This window comes from Lagopus leucura, unplaced genomic scaffold (genome assembly GCF_019238085.1).
Source record: "Lagopus leucura isolate 7727_CA_CO unplaced genomic scaffold, USGS_WTPT01 Super-Scaffold_100002, whole genome shotgun sequence".
In the NCBI taxonomy this organism is placed as follows: Eukaryota; Metazoa; Chordata; class Aves; order Galliformes; family Phasianidae; genus Lagopus; species Lagopus leucura.
Genome location: NW_024962263.1, coordinates 60,308,507 through 60,327,237, shown reverse-complemented (window position 1 = coordinate 60,327,237; position 18,731 = coordinate 60,308,507).

Sequence of the window (18,731 nt, the reverse complement as noted above, 5' to 3'; positions counted from 1 at the left end):
CTATCTGAATGTTTTTCTCAGGGTGAGCTGTGGCACTGTATTGCACTAACGAAGGGTGTTGATTTAAAAATTACTGGTGCTGACTTTTTTTCCATTTTTTTTTTCCAAAAGCTTGTAACAGGAGTGCCAGTTTGTTAAAGCTTGTCAAAACCTAATTTTGTTACATCTTTGTAAATGGCTCAGGAAGTGAAAGCAATGGCTTCACTGGAAAGACTTGAGTGCTTTCAATAATTAGTAGGAAGAAATTGCTGAAAGGGCTGAGTGTCAATTGGTAACAGTGTTTACAGATTGAATCAACTGAATTATGAAACCTGAAGATATCTGACTGTTCCCCTGCTGTGACTTTGGAGGTCCAAAATGCATTGACACAGTTTATTGTGACGAAAGTGAAAGTAACGCCATCTCTGTCCAGTTAAAGCTGATCACTACTGAATCGGAATGTATCAGTTCCTTGGATTTTCAGTGCAAGTAAATAAATATTATGGGTAAATAAGTGGATTTCTGGGTGAGTGAATTGAAAAACGTTGAAGTAATTTGTTTTTTAAAAATCTTAATGTGAGACACAGTCTGATTTGCAGTGAGAAGGCATTGTCATGAAGATGTTGGACGCAGGGAAAACTGTCTTCCCCTGAAAATTATACATACGCTATTAGAATCATGAGAAACCTCAGTTCTCATCTTGTCATGCCACGGACTTGATTCTGTTAACTTAAAGCTGCACTGATAATAAGATTCAGGGGTTGGTCATCCCTTCTGCTAGCACAAATTTAAGGATTTTAATATTGCTCGCCAGGCATGTTTCATAGTATGCAATTACAGAAACAGCTTGTGGTTGGATAGTTAAGGTCAGAATTTGTACTGGAAATGAGGCATGATCTGTTTACACAATGCGTGAATAATACATCTTGGAGCATTTACAAAGTAGTAAGAGTTAAATGTAGATGCTGAAGAAAATCACTTGGTCCCTAAGCAATAAAAAATGTAAATCCTTTATGATAAAGTTTGGTTTCTTGTAAACATGTTACTTTCTCACTGTTTACAACTGCCAGACTCTGACACGTTCTGGAATAAAATTTCTGTGAACTCTTATCCTCTTTTGGAATGGCCATCATCATCTTTTTTTTTTTTTGTCAGAACTGAAGCCAGAGGCTTTACCTAATAGCCATTAGAATAGCAGCAGGAGACTTCTGAAGCACCAACAACTTGCTTATAAAGTTTTCAGGCATGCTAAGGTTTATAGGCTTTACAGTTAATTGGTATTCCTTTGCTGGTGTCCAGCTCTTACAGCCCACTTCACTATCACCAAGTGTAAAGTCATACATCTGGAAACTGAATGGGAGTCCATCCCAGGCATCAGCATTTTGAGAGAAAGTTAGGAGACATGATGGATAGTCAGCTGAACGTGTGCTCCCACTTGGCCAAATGCAACTTTTGGATGCTTTAAAAAGAGAATATCAAATGGTATGGGGGAGGTAATACTACTTTTGTTCCAGTAGTGCTTATGCTAGTGCCAAATGCAGTATCCAGTTCTCATGCCAAGAATCGAGAACATGCTTTATAGTACTAAGAGAGCTTAATTTATTTAGTTTAAATACAGACATGGTTACAAAATGAGTATCTACCTCTAATTTCCTTCATGGAGGAAAATAGTTTGATAAAATAATTCTTTGATCTAGCAGTTATAATACGATGAAATGTCTTGAATTTGAGGCCAGATAAAATTTGGCTTTGAATTAAACATTTTTAATAGCAGATAATTAGCCACTGGAACACTTAACCTGTAATACGCCAGGTCCTTTGTTAGTGGTCGTTATTTCCAAATTGAGGTTTGTTTCTTTTTTTCTCCCCTTAAAGACGGAGCCTCTGAGTAAGAGCCTCTCTTACTCGGTAGAGATTTCTAATGCAAGCTCTTCAGGTACTCAAAGAACAGAAGTTAGGCCCTTGCTTCCAGATAACTGCAACTCACAGCGGAGTTGAGAAGTGCTGCAGCAGATAGTATGTGCTTAGAAGGGATTTGGAATTAGGCAGCACACGCAGTGGGAAGTCACCCAGCTGTGTCTTAGCAGTATACATAGTGCTCAGGAAAAGGATGGTAGGCTGTTGCCCATCTTCAATGAGTTTTGTTGATTCTGCCTGTTGGGCATGCAGATCTTGCAGCTCTCACTGGAAGACTGAGACCAATTATATTTATTTATTATTTTTAGAGAACTGTCAGGGCTCACAATCAGTTCTGAGTCTCCAGTAAGGAAGGAGGATGGAGTCTGCGTTGTGCAATAACTGTCTTACACCTCAGAAGCTAGACGCGTGTGTTTTGTTCAAAACATTCCTTCCGTCTCCCAATTTTCAGAGTAATGTCCATAGAATTGTAAGAGAAAATCTCTGTGCTGCTCCTTATTGAAGTTACATGCGAGTCAGGCAGAGAGAAGATCTGGATTTTTAGCTTAAGTTTGAAAACTACAGAGTGGACAGAGATCTGAAAAGAGTCAAACTTAGAAGGGAACAAAATTTCAGTCACCCAGATCCTAGAAAATACATTCTGCCAAACTAGTTTCATTCAGTACATTGCAGTAGGAATTTCTTTTTTCTTTAGTGATGTTTAAATTGATTGTTTGTTATCTCTTATGGAGTTCCCACTCTTCTTGGCATTCTTGTTTATTTTCTAACAGCTTTTGTACCACACCAGACTGTGGTATCTGGGATCCCAAAGTATCTTCATGGTGCTTAAAGACAAGTTCTGATGTAAGCAGGCTCTTAAGCAGTGTTTCTCATGACCAAGGAGTCTGAAAAATCAAGTACTAAGTTTATGAATTGTGGGTGCTAAGAACAGAGATGCTCAGAAACATTTTTCCACACAAAGATTCCTTAATTTTTTAATTTGTCCCTATGTGGTAATACCAGAAATTGCTAGTCTTATCCACGAACACGGGAAGTACTTATGATTTTTTTGTCATACTGCAAATAAGCAAATTTTCAGAGCTCTAAGGAATTTTCCCTGAATTATTTTTCTAAAGATAAGAAACTCCACAAAGATGTTTTTTTTTTAATCTGCTAAATATTTCTTCGTATAAATCCCTCATTGTGTCTTACGTCATGAAATAACAACATACTTGGTTAGGAGAAAACAGTGAGAAATAAGGGAGTGTATTGTCATAGGGCCATATGTTGTATATAGGGAAGAGACTACATGCAAAGTAGGATGCAGGGTACAGAAGAAAAAGGGAGGATGGGGAGGTACAAACAGCACTTCACTTGCTTAGTGCAATTTTGGCAATACAAAGGAGCTTAAAGTCCAGTATAGCCAGCATGCTGCATGCTCTACATCCTTCCCATCCTGAGCTGAAGATGTTTGGTACAACTTAGCCAGGTTTGTGCTGTCCCCGTGGTACGTGGGTACCAGGTATGTATCCACAGTACGTGTTTCCACTCCTACTGCACTTTGTTAGGAGCTACACTGGGATTCTCACGCTTGTACATGAGGGCAGCTGTTACTGAAAACCTGCTCTTTCTTAACATCCCAGTAAAATTCAAAGGAAGTTTTCAGGTCGATCATTCTGAACATCTAATGTCTAGAATACCACAACAGGATCTAATAACTCCAGGACAGTGATGTTTAAATTTTTGATACTAATACTGTATATCACACATCATTATAAGGCCTCCAAGATAGAAACAAATACACTGTGAGCAAAGACATAAAAAAATGAGAGTCAAGCCAAACATCTCTAATTTTAGTTTGAAAAACAGGTGGACTCTTATTCTTCTACTATCTTTTGACCAGCATTGTTTAATATGACTAACTGTAGGACTTGTCTAAGTGTTAAATTGTAGATTGTAACACTGGCTTTTTTTTTTTTAATGATATTTTATAATCTTGTATTTTGCTAATATCTTCTAATACTGAAATATCTTTTGGTGAAAGAAGGAAGGAAAATGGTGGTAAGCTTTTCTTTTATATAGACAGTCTATTGATATAACCCTCCTTTGTGAGAGAAGCCAGAAGAATTGAAATCAGCAAAAATAATGGGCAATGGTACAGTTGTTTTGAGTTAGGTATAGGAAATGCTATTCAGGTGTTAAGAAGAAATTAAATCAATTATTTGGTAGCACGGAGCCCTAGACTCTAGAAGACTAGAGAATCCAGGATGTACGTGTTGCGTTTATTTATAACCAGAAGTGTTGAAGGTGAGGAGGTCTTAGCTCTGACTTGAGCACAGTGTTAGCTGGTAGGTGGCATTGCTTTTATTATTATTGTGGTTTAGTTTAGTGATCACTTTGTTAGATTGGAGTCTGGTGTTTTGGGGGGCTTCTGCATGATCTTTGCTGTTTTATTTCTCATTGCTACTTCTGAAACTGTTGCTCTCAAGTAATTGTTTTGAGAGCGTGAAACTTGATAGACAAAAAATCTAAAACAAAAAGAAAACCTCATTTAATCTTTTAATTTATTTTGATTTCCTTGCTGTATATAATTAAAAATTATCTAGTTCAGTGTAGGAAGAAGTGAATGACTCTAGAGGCATGCATTTTCAATAGTACTTCAAGCTAGCTCGTTTCCAGTACGTGGAAGGACTGAGTTAACTTTCTGCTAGCCTGTCTGCCTGACATCTGGCCTCCTGCTGTCGAGCTGTTCTTTTCTCCTCTTTTAGATTCCAATTGCTGTCTGTCTGAAATGAACTACTGTTCTACAGCTTCCATTGCTACAGCCTTTGTATGACAGCACTTTTCTTAGCAGACTTTGAAGTAATTATCTGATTCAGTACTACTGTCTTCTTTCTGCTAAGAGAAAAGCCTAACTAGAAAGCACAATTTGCCAAGGTTTACATGGCAAGCTAGTAGCTGAGCCAGGACTCATCCTAAAAGAGCAGGAGTGGAATCTACAGCCTGGAATTATGGAATTAATCTTCTGTGTGCTGCTGGGGAACAGGTAGCTGTGGCCAATGAAGGGATTTGTGCCAGCTGATGTACTATGGCCAGGGAGGACTCTGACGCCTGGTCAGTCACAAATGAGGGGAGTTAGACTCAAAACCTAGCATTATAAAGATGTGATTGCTTCCTGTCTTCCCACAGCTGCCCAGCTCAACTGCCTTTGCAGGTGGAATGGGGACTGTTCAGAATCCTGTCCCAGATTTACTTTTCTCAAACATTAAACTAGGTTAGGTTTTCAAAAGTACCTGGACAGGTGGTAACTGCTCTTCTTCTTCTTAGATTGGAGGAGTGTACTTACCTGTGAAGAAGTTTTCTCTATATACAAAATACTATTTTGTGATTGAGATGGGTTCAATTTCACATCTGTCTGCCTATGGCAAAAATGACGTATACTTCTTAGAGAAGTGAGTATTTCTGGATAATAACAATGCTTTCTTTTGACCTCAGCATTACATATGGTATAAGTTAACTTAATGGCTTGAGTATATTTTGGTCTATAGATTTGTATTGTGAATGTTAAGCAAACTTAGACTGAGATTCTTTGCCCTGCCAAAATGTTTGTTATTTGGAACAAGCACGGTAGGAGAATTTTAGGTGACACTTTTGGCTCTCGTACTCTAGAATTAGGCTTGTAGGTACATGTACCCAGTTAAGTACCAGTGCAGGTACCTATTTTCAAATAAGAACTGGATCCAGAGACAGATCCGAGTCAAGGAAATTTTCACCTGCAGTGAGGATTGGGCTGGAACAGCAGAGGAGCAACATCCTTGGAGTACTCCATTCTAGGTCTGCTCTCCTTACCTGTATTCAACTGAGGAAGGCCTCAGGTCACTACTCGATATTTTTTTATTTTAATTGGTTTATTTTTTTACTGCTTTTGCTGCTTGGTTATGTAAAAACTGGAGCAGACGGGAAAAAAAAAAATAAAAAGCAAAAGGAATGCAGTCATTTCCATCCCTCCCTTTAACATATTTTTTTGTTTGTTTGTTTGTTTTTGCCTTTTTTTTTTTTTTTTTTTTTTTTTTTTTTAACATGTCCATTGATTCTCCATCATGCAAGTAATCTAGATCAGTAATAAGGCTGGTTTTCTCTTGGAGTAGCAAACCAAGACCAGAGTTAAACACACAGATTTTTCTCTAAAATTATACTTTCTTGGAAGCATGTTGTACTGAGGATCCTGTAAACTAATAATCTGCCTCTGTAGATTATTCTTCAGGTTAGAGTTCGGCTTTGACACACAGGGCTTCCTGTTGCTTAAACATCTGCAATGTCTCCTCTTGAAGTACAGAACTGCTACAAGTTACAGCACTGCTGTACCACATAAGGATCTCTTGGGTCTTTATGACCATCAGGATCCTATGAAGACGCCAAAGCTCATGATACTGACTGCTTTGGCAAATTCACTCCTCTGCAATAACATACTGTGTAAATGTTCTTCCTGGTAACACTCCTGTACAGAGGTACGAATAGCTGAAGGCTACAAAAAGGCAATTGCTGCAGTATGTTGAAACTGTTAAATTTCAAACCATCGTGCCTATATCAAGATCCAGCAGTACTACTAGTTACATGAAATTAACAGTAGAATCTCACCCCGAGTAGGATTTGATAGGAAGATTAAATAGCTCCAGTCCAACAGCTACCATCTGGAGCCTTCATGAGTGAAATGCAGTTCTGGTGATCTATGCTTTTGGCCACTGCTGAGTACCTATGTTTCAAAGCCCATGGCAGCCTATAAACTGCAGAAAGTTTTACTCTTTCTTAAAGTTCACTTAAATATAAAGAGTTCCTTTTAAGTATGCATGTTTTCTGGGGTCCAAAGGCCGTGTGTGTGTTTTTATCTGACAGCAATCACAGCATTAAAAATAGGTCTAGATACTGAATTTCATGTCCCCCTTGGTCTCTTACACAAAGCCCGCATGGATACAATGGATGACTGCACTGCTGTCAATTTGTAAATGAATCTCTAGATGGAGCCAAAACAGATCTAATAATGTGTGAGTTTTGTAAAGAAATGACCTTAAGACCTTTTACTGAAGGCCTATAGCTATGAAAAACCATCTTATTCCATAACGGCTGTTTATATGCACCTGAAAATTGTTTCTATCCAGTTTTTAAGCCTTTAAGCGCAGGAGAGTTGTGGTGCACATAGTCTGCGCAACTGTAAATCACAACATTTTACTACATAATAATTGTTAATGGAAAGCTAGAATCCCTCATTCTGAGTAAATCTTCACCTGTGCACCCATCACATGCACAAAATCAATACAATACTCTCATGGTTTTTCTTTGAATATGTATTTGCACGTTAATGATTTTCAGAACTGTCAGCTTCTACAACTGCCTGTCATAAACGTTCCCTTTTGTTCCTGTATTTATGGTGTGATGCCTAGTTTGCCAATCATTTACATGTGCACTGTTTTTAAAAAGCACGAGCCATGTTATACATGCAGGATTAGGAATCCCAACGTTGCTATTGCCACAAGTGCTTATTGATATTTTAGGACAGACAGATGCTTTAAACCCTTTCATCCTTGAGAATTACAAATGTAACACTTGTAAAATAACTTTTGATTAATTTTATATGTTATTCTTAATTATTTTTGTTAAGTAGGCCACACCATAATAAAAGACTGTTCAAAATTGTATTTTGTTTCCATGTTTTCCTCATAAAACCTTATAGAACACATGGCTTTACAGAGTCACAATGCTAACTGCTGTATTTGGAAGAGTAGAGAGGCATCTAAGTTAAACTGACCAAATTAAAACAACTTTTTGGGCTATCAAGATACATTCTCTGTTCTTCTTTTCCACTGAATCTGAAGGTAGCTGTACAGGAGAACAGGGACCCTCCACCCAATTCTGGATCCAAACAGTGAACTTGTGCCATACTGCATAAGACTAAGAAAAAGTTATATCTTGGATATCTTTCTGCACTGAACCTAATTACTGCTTGGACTGCACAATCTCTGGTGAATGCTCACTGCCTTGCAATTTCTTCCTACCTTGGCAAAAAAGTTACTTACCAGCAGTGATTGTGCTCACAGATTCTGTAGAATCCAGTGACACATGTTGAGAACTGTGAGCATTGCCTTGCACGGAACCAAACTGGCACTAATTCCTGGTAACTGCTCCTCTAATGTTGCAACAATAGTAAGTAATGGCTTTGGCAAAGACTGCAAGTAACCCTTACTTGCTCAGTCAAAAATCGCATAACTCATCAATTTATTTTTGTTTTTATTGCATGAGATAAATCCTCCTTTCAGACAATAGTACCCACATTCATATTGATCCAGAAACTTTTTGCTCAAATTAGCAGATGATCCTTACTTTGTGACTGAAGGAAAAACTGCAAGCATGTACTTCTCTCCACAGACTCGTTTGCAGGGCGGGAATATCTTTGCTCAGGCTATTTTTGATGAAAGATGTCCATTCAACACAATAAGTGAAAGCAATTAGGAACCACATTGTTTCAGTGATTTATTACCATTGTAGTGACCCGCAAAGAGAGAATGAGACAGATGTAAATGTATGCAGACAGTATCTTTGCCATTATCTGCTGTTCAGTGTGAATAACTGCACTAGGTGATATGGCAGCTCTAGTTCTACTACAGTATTCCCCTATGATCCCTGGCAAAGACTTGAGCCAGATAAACACTAATAGTGCAATGTCAAATAGTAGGATGTTATCTCTAGCCTCAGAGCAACACTGAAATGTGATTTATGTAGCAGAAGAGTGTGCTCTGTAATGGCAAGAAGATAATTTTTAAGTAAACGGTAATCTCAGTAGATAATAGAGATGAAAAGAATAGGCTGAATGAGAGCTCTTGAAGTCAATCACCTGCTAAAAACACAATAACTTTTAAGTTAGCTCAGGCTGCTCAGAGCCTTGTTGCTAGATTTCTCCAGGGATGGAGATGTTACAGCCTCTCTCCATATTACCCAACTACTCTCATGTAACTAATTTTACTTCTTGCAGCTTATGGCATTTGCTTCTTGTGCTTTTACTGTGTGCCTCCATGAAGTCTGAATTTGGCTCCATCTTTCTCTCCAACATCTAATTAGTTCTAACTAGAGACAGTTAGAGTCCTCTCTGCCTTCTTCTTTAGCCTTCTCTCCTGCAAACAAAACAAACTCAGTTCCTCCAGTCTCTCATAAAAAAATGTGCCATCTTCCTAAATATCTCAGTGACTCTCTTCTAGACTTTCTGCAGTTTCTTGGCATATCTTTTGAGAGGCCCTAAACTGGGCCCAATTCTCCAGATGTAGTCTCACCAGTACCAAATAGAGGGGAATAATCAACTTCTTCAGTCTACTGGACATGCTCTTGCTATCACAGGTCAGTATACAGCAAGCCTTCACCACTGCAAGGGTACATTGGAGGGCTCATGCCTCCTGGGATCCCCACATCATTTGTGAAGAAATGATTCTTAAACCTTGTTTAAAGCCCACATCACAAGGTTAGCAAGTCTGTTGGCAAATATGCTCTTTCTCCAGATTTTGAAGTGGACCCTATCTTTCCTTGGCAGTTCTCATTCTTCAGAACCCTACAGTCATAAGGGCCAAAACCCTTCTAATAACACTGGTTACACAGATAATGAGCAGTATTTCCACACATCCCAGAGTATTCATAGAGTTTTATGGCCTCAAGTTGCACCTGGAGAGATTCAGATTGGACGCTAGGAAAAAGTTTCTCCAAAAGAATGGTCAGGCACTGGAATGGGCTGCCCAGGGAGGTGTTGGAGCCACTGTCCCTGGAGGTGTTCAAGAAACATGTAGCTGTTGTACTAAGGGACATGTTTTAGTGAGGAAGTATTGGTGGTAGGTAGATGGTTAAACTGGATGATCTTGGAGGTCTTTTTCAGCCTTGGTAGTTTTATGAGTCTATGATTCCTTTGATAAGAAGGCTGAGGAAAACACTACCTGGAGCTCCATACCTTTCACTCTTGCCCCCAAGAGGACTGCAGTAATCTGCTCAAGGACTGCACTAGGAGAATAATATCATTCGTGTCCATACAGGTAAGGATTGGAGGCAAAGCACAGTAGATCAAATCAAGATTACTCAGCAAGGTCTCCAACAGTGTCCCAGTACAGGCCTCAGGCAAGCAGCAACCCTCTGGAGACAGCAGCTCAGTGCAACATACAGGGACTTCTGTCTCTCTCAGAAAGTAACCCAGCAAGCAATATCAGACATTGCTTCCTTTTTTGATGCTTTTTTGGTCACTGTTCTATGACATCCTTCCCCTTTTTCCCATTAATTCTATTGTAAGCCCCCAAGTTTGTTCATACCTGTTGCATCTAGCAATGATGGTAAGTTAAGATATGGGGATGCTGGGAGAGAAAGATCTCAGTTCATTCTACTTCACTGTAAAGAATTGAATTACATTGCATTTAAATGACTTTAAGTATATACTTATTTATTTTCTACATGCCTGGCTGGAGATCTCAGGCTATCACTTGCAAAAGCTTTCAGAACTTGCAGTATGAGCAGTGAAATCTGTATTTTATCATATGAAGGCCTATTCATTACAAATACTTTGAGCAAACCAGATCCAAAATGCCTCAGATTAGGCAAACAAAACTAGCAAATAATTTCAAATGTAATCTTTGTGTGGTGTAGCCCCTTGTCTATAAAAACAGTAAAATGATTTGCTTTGTGAGACATGCGTGTACAGCACCCTAGTGAGGAAAATTCCTAACAGTCTTCATAGCTCTGTCTTGAAAACAATATGCAATAAATCAGTCTGAAGGCCACACACTGAGTAAGCAAGGGAAAGCAGTATTGAATTGTTGTTCATTGAGTGAATGTCCTTTATCTGCTACACCAAATGAGGCAAGAGTGCTGCTGAGTAAAAAGCTTAGGACTGTATAATGATGTGACAACTTAATAGCTTGTGCTAATGGTCAGTGAACAAAGAATCTGACTTCCGTGATATAAACTTTGGTACGGTTATGTTATGGAGCCATTAAACTAGACAGAAGCTGCTCATCAAAAGCATCACTAATCGTTTAACAGCTTTCCCTGCTAACCACTATTAAACATTTCCATCCTTCATAATTTATTGACCTTAATTCATCTGAGAAAGACAACAGTGATGAAAGCATAACTGTTCAGAAGGAGGCAGTAAGATCATCTGGTTTATCAGCTGGAGGAGGTGCCTGCTTTCCTGGGGGCTGGTGTTTGTGGCTGAGCTCTTTCGGACCATACATGTCTATCAAACTTTGTCATGTCACAAGGCCAAAAGCCTGACCTAAACCTTTTCTGCCTTCTTGCTGCCTGTTTCTGAATGGTTGGTTTTTCATAGAATCGTGGAATTGTTTGAATTGGAAGAAATCTTTAAAGGTCATCTAGTCCAACACTCCTGCAATGAACATGGACACTTGCAGCAACATCAGGTTGCTCAGAGCCCTGTTCAGCCTGACCTGGAGTGCCTCCAGGGTTGGGGAATCCATCTCTCTGGGTAGCCTGTTCCAGTGCTTCACTACCCTTACTGTAAAAAACATTTTTCTTACATCCAGTCTAATCACTCATTTTTTAGTTTGAAGTCCTTTCCCCTTGTCCTGTCACAACAGACGCTGCTAAAGAATCACCTTCTTTCTCATAGCCCTCCTTTATATACTGAAACATTGCTCTTAGGTCTCCCCAGAGCCTTCTATTCTCCAGAAAAAACAGCTCCAGCACTCTCAGACTGTCCTTGTAGGGCAGATGTTTCCTCCCTTGGATCATTTTGTTGGCCCTCCTCTGGACACACTTCAACAGGTCCATACCTCTTCTGTACTGAAGACTCCACATCTGAATGCATCCTTCATCACTGTCATTATCTTCCTCCAACTTGAGTGAATTTTATTTACCTATCAATGATGAAGGATGAAAAACAGGATAATGATGACAGTTAGCAAAACAGGGTATTAAACCATGTGGCGGATCACTGTGAAACATCTCAGCTGTCCAAAATCCAACACCTCCTCCAGCTCATAGTCCTGCTTCTGCCTCTTCACCTCTCACAGCATCCACACTGTCCCCATGTATATAAATTGTACCTAAGTCTGCGTTCGCATCTCCCATCTGTAATAGTCGTTTTCATGGGGAAAAAAAATGCTTTGATATCTGTTGACTTGTTAATCACAGCACTTTTTAGGAACACAGTCTTCTTGGATGAAGGGGAAAGACTGTATCAAACTAACCAGAGGGATAACTGCTCTGTGAAGCTGTGATAGATGAAAATATTGTTACACTAGTATTTGTCACCATCTCCCTAAACCTGCTGATACAAGGAAGTAAATAATCTTTTATCATCTCAGGCAAAGTGGACCAGCTCCATTCATCCAACAGTGAAGGTGGTTTCAGACTAGGGAACATTCTCTTGCATGGTTTTGCACGAAGCTCTAAAGGTTCCAGATGGTGGGCAGTGACAACTAGCTAAGAGCAGCACAACTAGAGCAGAAAGTGTCTGTTCTAAAGATTTATAGGAATGATCCTTTAAAGTTGACCTTTTCTACCAGTAGGAAGCAGAACAAATTATAATGGGAATACAAACCCAGTTTACTTTTGGTTGTTATTTTTCTACTTTTTTTTTCTTTTTTTTCTTAATGGATTCGTAACAGTCCAAAGACATAACTGACAACACTTACCAGCTGATGCAGGGTACTCAACTACTGCAACGAGTATTACAAAGATTCACAAATTCATGTTTCCTTTAGTAACTGAGTTCACAGTGTTGCAGGGTTGGTGGTTGCTACGGGATGAAGGAATAATGCCAATTGTAAATATCTCTTTTGTAAATAGAGGCATGCTTTATTTTTGGAACTCACAAATACAAGTGGGATGAGGCACTTTCTATCATCCTCATATTCCTGGAGAACTCAGTGTTCGTAAAGATTTTTTTCTCTGATCCATATTTACACAGAATACATGTAATTAGAGGTTGGGACAAAGAAGGTTTTAAGTAAACAAAATAACCCAGCAAAGAATTAAAGCAAGGCTTAGCAATTCTTACTGCATTTCTTGTTCCAAGAAAGAAGCAACCCAGTCCTTACTCTTGTGGTACCAAGAGAAGTACAAGTACAACAACAGAGAAGTTGGGCTGATGTCAGTATTTTCTGTAACAACAGTTTCCTTGAGATAACGGTTTAACGGTTGGGCCTTATTGCAAGATTGCAACTCTAGTGTTAGCGGGAGAGAAAAGAGAACACACACAGACACACTTCTGGGAAGTGGGCAAATGATGGTCTGGTTTTCTTCCAGCAAATAAACCAAAAGCAGCTAGATTTCAGTCTGTTGTAGAGATTTCTCACAAGCAGATTCTCCCTCAGTGGAATCAGGTTAACTCCTTTTGCTTGTTCAGTGTTTTCTTTTTCACAACTGCATTACTTCACATAGGAAATGGTAATTGCATGGTTAAACACACTCCTGAAATTGCAAATTTGCACATTTTGTACTGACATATACAAAAACCTCTGAGTATATAGAGTAGTATGTGTTGCATTGTCTCCCACTATGCAGAAATAGCTGTGAAAACATGGTGTCTAAGAGAGAAGTTATGGACAGCATGATGCAGAAGCCTCTGAGTAGCTATCCATTGAGATGGCTCAACCTGAACTGAACATTTTCATGCTAATTCTTGCTTAATGTTGGAACTTGAAAGTAGGTGTTGAACAGCAACACTGCAGGCTGTTCCTTGTGCTACCCAGCACCACAGAAGATTTGTTATTCTATGAAGAATCCCAGACTAGGGCTTGCTGAAAAATGCACATGATATAGAGAGTAAATAAATAAGCCTTATGGGAACTTAAAGGCCAGAGGAGAATAGCACAGACAAGAGGAATATGAATAACTCCAGCAGATTGTTGCTGAGACTGACTCATTATAACCCACTGCAATCAAATTGCCCTCAAAGAATCATAGAATGGCTTGGATTGGAAGGGACCTAAAGGATCATCAGTTGCAACCACCATGCCACAGGCAGGGTTGCCAGGCACTAGATCAAATACTAGATCAGATTGCCCAGGGCTCCATCCAACCTGGCCTTAAACACCTCAAGGGATAGGGCATCCATAACCCCTCTGGGCAACTTTTTCCAGCACTTCACCACTCTCTCAGTAAAAAACTTCCTCCTCTAAATTAGAGATTTAGCTCTAACATAAATCTCCCTTTCTTTAGTTTAAAACCACTCCCTCTTGTCATATCGCTATTTACCCACGTAAAAAGTTGATTTCCCTCATGTTTTAAATACTGAAAGGCCACAGTGAGTTCTCCCAGCAACCTCCTCTTATTCAGGCAGAACAGGCTCAGTTCTTTCAGCCTGTCTTCATAGGAGAAGTGCTCCAGCCTCTGGCTTATCTTCATGGCCTTCCTATGGACTCTCTCCAAAAGCTCCACATCTTTCCTGTGCTGGAGGCCCCAGGCTTGAATGCAATACTCCAGCTGGCTCCTCACGAGGGCAAAGTAGAGGGGGACAATCACTTCCCTCATCCTCTTCTGATGAAACTCAATATACCATTGGCCTTCTGGGCTGCAAGTACAAACTGGAGGCTTATATTAACTTCTTCTTCAACCAGGACCCCTAACTCCTTCTCAGCAGGACTACTCTTAAGGACTTTTTCTCCCAGTTTGTATATATATCTGGGATTACCTCACCCTGAGTGCAAAACCTTGCACTTGGCGTTGTTGAACCTCATTAGGTTCACAAGGGCCCACCGCTTGAGTTTATTGAGGTCCTTCTGGATGGCATCCCTTCCTTCTGCAGTATCAACTGCACTGCTCAGCTCAGAAATAAGTTGTCTCTTGATGAAATCACTTCTGGGCATGATTGAAATCCGTACCACAAATAAACTCAATAACTGAAGGCTGAGTGTTGAATGTTGCCCCAGCTTTAAAATATTACTAATGTTTCATTGAAGTTCATATTTGCAAAAGCTACATCCCAATAAACCCAAGACTTGCACCATCTAGGAAAGACCAGCATGTGTAATCTGCAAAAGCAAGATGTAGTGAAGTCAACGTTATATGATTTGTGGATGGATTATGTGATATATGGATTGCTTAATATATATATGGATTTGTGAGGAAAGAATGAACACAAACACAGAGCCACCTCTTATTTTATTGAGTTTTCTCTCTATGGATTAACAGTACTGCAGACAAATGGCAGTCTGGTTAAAACTACCCAAATTTATTAATTAAGGATGGATCCATGCTAGTATGACTATGATAGTAGGACAAGTCTTACTATTCTTTGAAAGATGTTTCTTTTAACAAGAGCTTTCAAATACAAGTTTTGTCTAGCTAGTGTATATAAAAAACAGACATCTGTATGTGTGGAGAAAAAAAACAACAAGAAACAAACAACAAAATGGAACAATCCTGACAAAAAATAGTTATGATAGAAGAAAGTAAAAGACTGGTAATGAAGGATAATGAAAACCTTCACATTTTTAAGGACTTTTATTCTCATAGGATTCCAAAATATTTCAAGTAATGTTCAGTTCAAATGTCAAAATGATATCACAGAATCACAGAATGGCCTGTGTTGGAAGGGATCTTGAGGATCGTGAATCTCCAACCCCCTCGCCACAAGCGGGGCCACCAACCTTTTTTACTAGACCAGGCTGCCCAGGGCCCCATCCAATCCGGCCTTGAACATCTCTAGTGATGGGGCATCCAGAACCTCTCTGGGCAGCCTGTTCTAGCACCTCATCACCCTTACAGTAAAGAACTTGCCCCTGATATCCAACCTAAATCTTTCCTCCCTCAAGTTAAAAACATTTTGCCTTGTCCTGTTGTTATCTACCCTTTCAAAGAGTTGATTCCCCTCCTGTTTGTAGGCTCCCTTTAGGTTACTGAAAGGCTGCAATGATGTCACCCCGCAGCCTTCTTTTCTCCAGGCTGAACAAGCCCAGCTCCCTTATCCTGTCTTCATAGGGAATATGCTCCAGTCTCCTGGTCATCTTCGTGGCTCTCCTCTGGACCGTCTCCAACAGCTCCCAGTCTTTCTTGTACAGGGGGCTCGAGACCTGGACACAGTACTCCAGATGGGGCCCCACAAGGGCAGAGTACAGAGGGACAATCACTGCTGGCCACCCCTCTTCTGATGGAGAAGAAGGAAGGCTGATGGCTATTTAAATTTTTGCTTTGAACAAAACCTTTTTGACAATGAAATAATTTTTATCACACACCCCTGTCATTTTGGTGAGACATGAGACATAAGTGGAGCTTTGAAATTGAAGTTGTAGTGATTTTCGAAAGCAGTTTTGCTGTCTTACCCAACTAAATCTAAATTCTGTTGCCAGTTGTTTATTTGAGACTAGTTCTAAATGGAACAATTCAGTTAATGCATCTATCTGGCACAGATTCAGGGAAACTCAGATACTGAACTTGATCATATTTTCATCATTTAAAAAGTACTAAGCATTTTAGAACATTTTTTAAGCAATTTGCCTAATATAGGTCAATGCAAAAGCTAATATAATAACAAGCAAAAGTTCTTTTGGGATACTGTCTTTCACTTCTAGATTGTCTTGTTTAACAAAAAGCAACAACAAAACAACAACAAAAAACAATCAGAAAAGACACACCACAGCTTTTATGTGTGAAGATATAGTGAATGCTCTTTAAACAAAAGAATCAGCATGCAAACTCCAAGCATATTATAAAACTAAAATCACTAGAAATTCTGTTGGAGTCTTAAATATTTATTGTAAGGGCTGTATCTATTTCTAGCTTTGACAGACTCAAGACTGTTTACCAAATAAGGCAGCAGTTTGCTTAGTTTATTGAGATAAGCCACTTATTTCAATACTGTTAAACAACAATTCAATCATCATATTGAGAACCAGCTGTTAAAAATTATTCTCTGCAGTTTCCACAAAAGTTTTCTGGATTCTAGCAAGAAAAATAGGAAAGTAAACATATTTTTCCCCCTATTTTGTTTATTAGGATTACAGCATAGCAGCTATTCAAATTAAAAAGCCAACAGCTTCTGATTATGCCAAAACACCCTACAATTAGCATTGAAAAGACTTTTTTAAGAATCAAATTCAGCCCATAAAAGAAAACTATGCAATTATTTGGCTAAGCCAAATCCTGAAACTTATCTAGCATAAGGATAGTTGTACAACAGTGCCTGGATATTAATGTCCCAGATATTCTAGGAAATACTCATAGGAAAAAAAAAAGATCTTCTGTGTCACACTGAAGGGTTCATCCCAGGACAGAACATTATTGATAAATGGAATCATGGAATCGCCAAGGTTGAAAAAGATCTCCAAGATCACCTAGTCCAACTATCCACCTGCCACCAATATAACCCCACAAAACCCTGTCCCTTAAGTGCAAACTGTGGCATTCCCTGTATCAAAGATTCAGACTTACATACAGGGCATCAGTAGTAGAATTTGGGATAAATGTCTCCTGCCGCTCTACTTAACGAAGAAGCCCGTATCAAATAGTAAGAAAGTTTTTCAGGAAAGAGATTGTTCTGAGTGTCCATAGCATGACGTGATTGTGTTTCAGATTCCTGAGAAGACTGCTAGATATACACAGTTAGACAGTTGATGAGAACTAGAGTGACAAGATAATTATCTGCAATTCAGAAGAGCCAGAGCAAAATGATAAATAGTTCAACTACAGAAAAGAAAAACTTTACTTCTTGGCATGAAATATATGAAAAGGAACATCCTTTTATTACTGCAATGAAATTAAATCATGGGCCATGTGTTCAGAGATTGATTATAAGCGTTTTCTGAACCATAAGCGTTTTCTGTCATAGTCAGACATTCAAATTCCAAAGAAACATACTGGAAAACATTAAGCAGATAATGTTTTTGACTTGAACTAGAACATAACTTAATACAACTATCTATACTTCATTTGGTGTTTTAAGGTTTAGTGGACAGAGAGATGTCAACATCCAACTCTGTTAAATGCAAGAAGTAGTTCCTTGTGAAAAGAAGAAACAAAAGTGAGAGAAGAAGACATCTTTCAACTTTAAGACCATTGGCACACTAGTTCAGCATCTCTGTTGAAACCCTGGTGTCCATGCAGACATCAGACATGCTCTTCAACTACATTTGTACAAGATAGCAAAATTTTTTGGTAAAGCTTCTGAAAACACAGACCTGCCCAGAAGTTGTGATGAGCTGTCATGAATGAAGTGTTTTTTCTCATTTTAAGCTAACTAGATAGAAGGATCAGCTACAGAGGAAATACCCTGCAAAAACAAAATAGAGTTTATTATGCACACTACACATTGGCAAGACATCAATACCCAAATGTTAGAAAAAAAATCATAGTAATCCAGGCAAATAGAAAAAAGTCTGATCAAAATCTGATATGAGTAAAAATTCAGCATGTTAGAAAATGACCATATCAACTTGGAATATTCACACTCTTTGAAACAAATCCAGGCAAAAGTATATGAAGATCTTGAGATACATGGGACAGTGGATAAAAAAATAAGACAAGAAAGTACAGGTTTTTCAAATTATAAAACCCAGGCCTGCTTAGATACTCGATTCTTCTTTTTTTTTTTTTTTTTTTTGGCAAAACTTCCCTAAAGCTAATTTTTAATATCATCCTTAAGTATTCTGTTTAGCTCCATTGCAAGAGGAAAAAAAAAAATACTAAAAAGAAAAACCCTGCAACTTTCATAGCTGAGTCATCAAATACTCTCACAGAGAAGGATTGAAGGTTCATAGTGTCAGAGTTGTGAATACGTGTTACTGTAATACTGAGATACAAAGAATGGTGTGTATATATATTTATATCACAGTTGACAAGGTACCACAGTGCAATTCACAAACTTTTACCTGCTC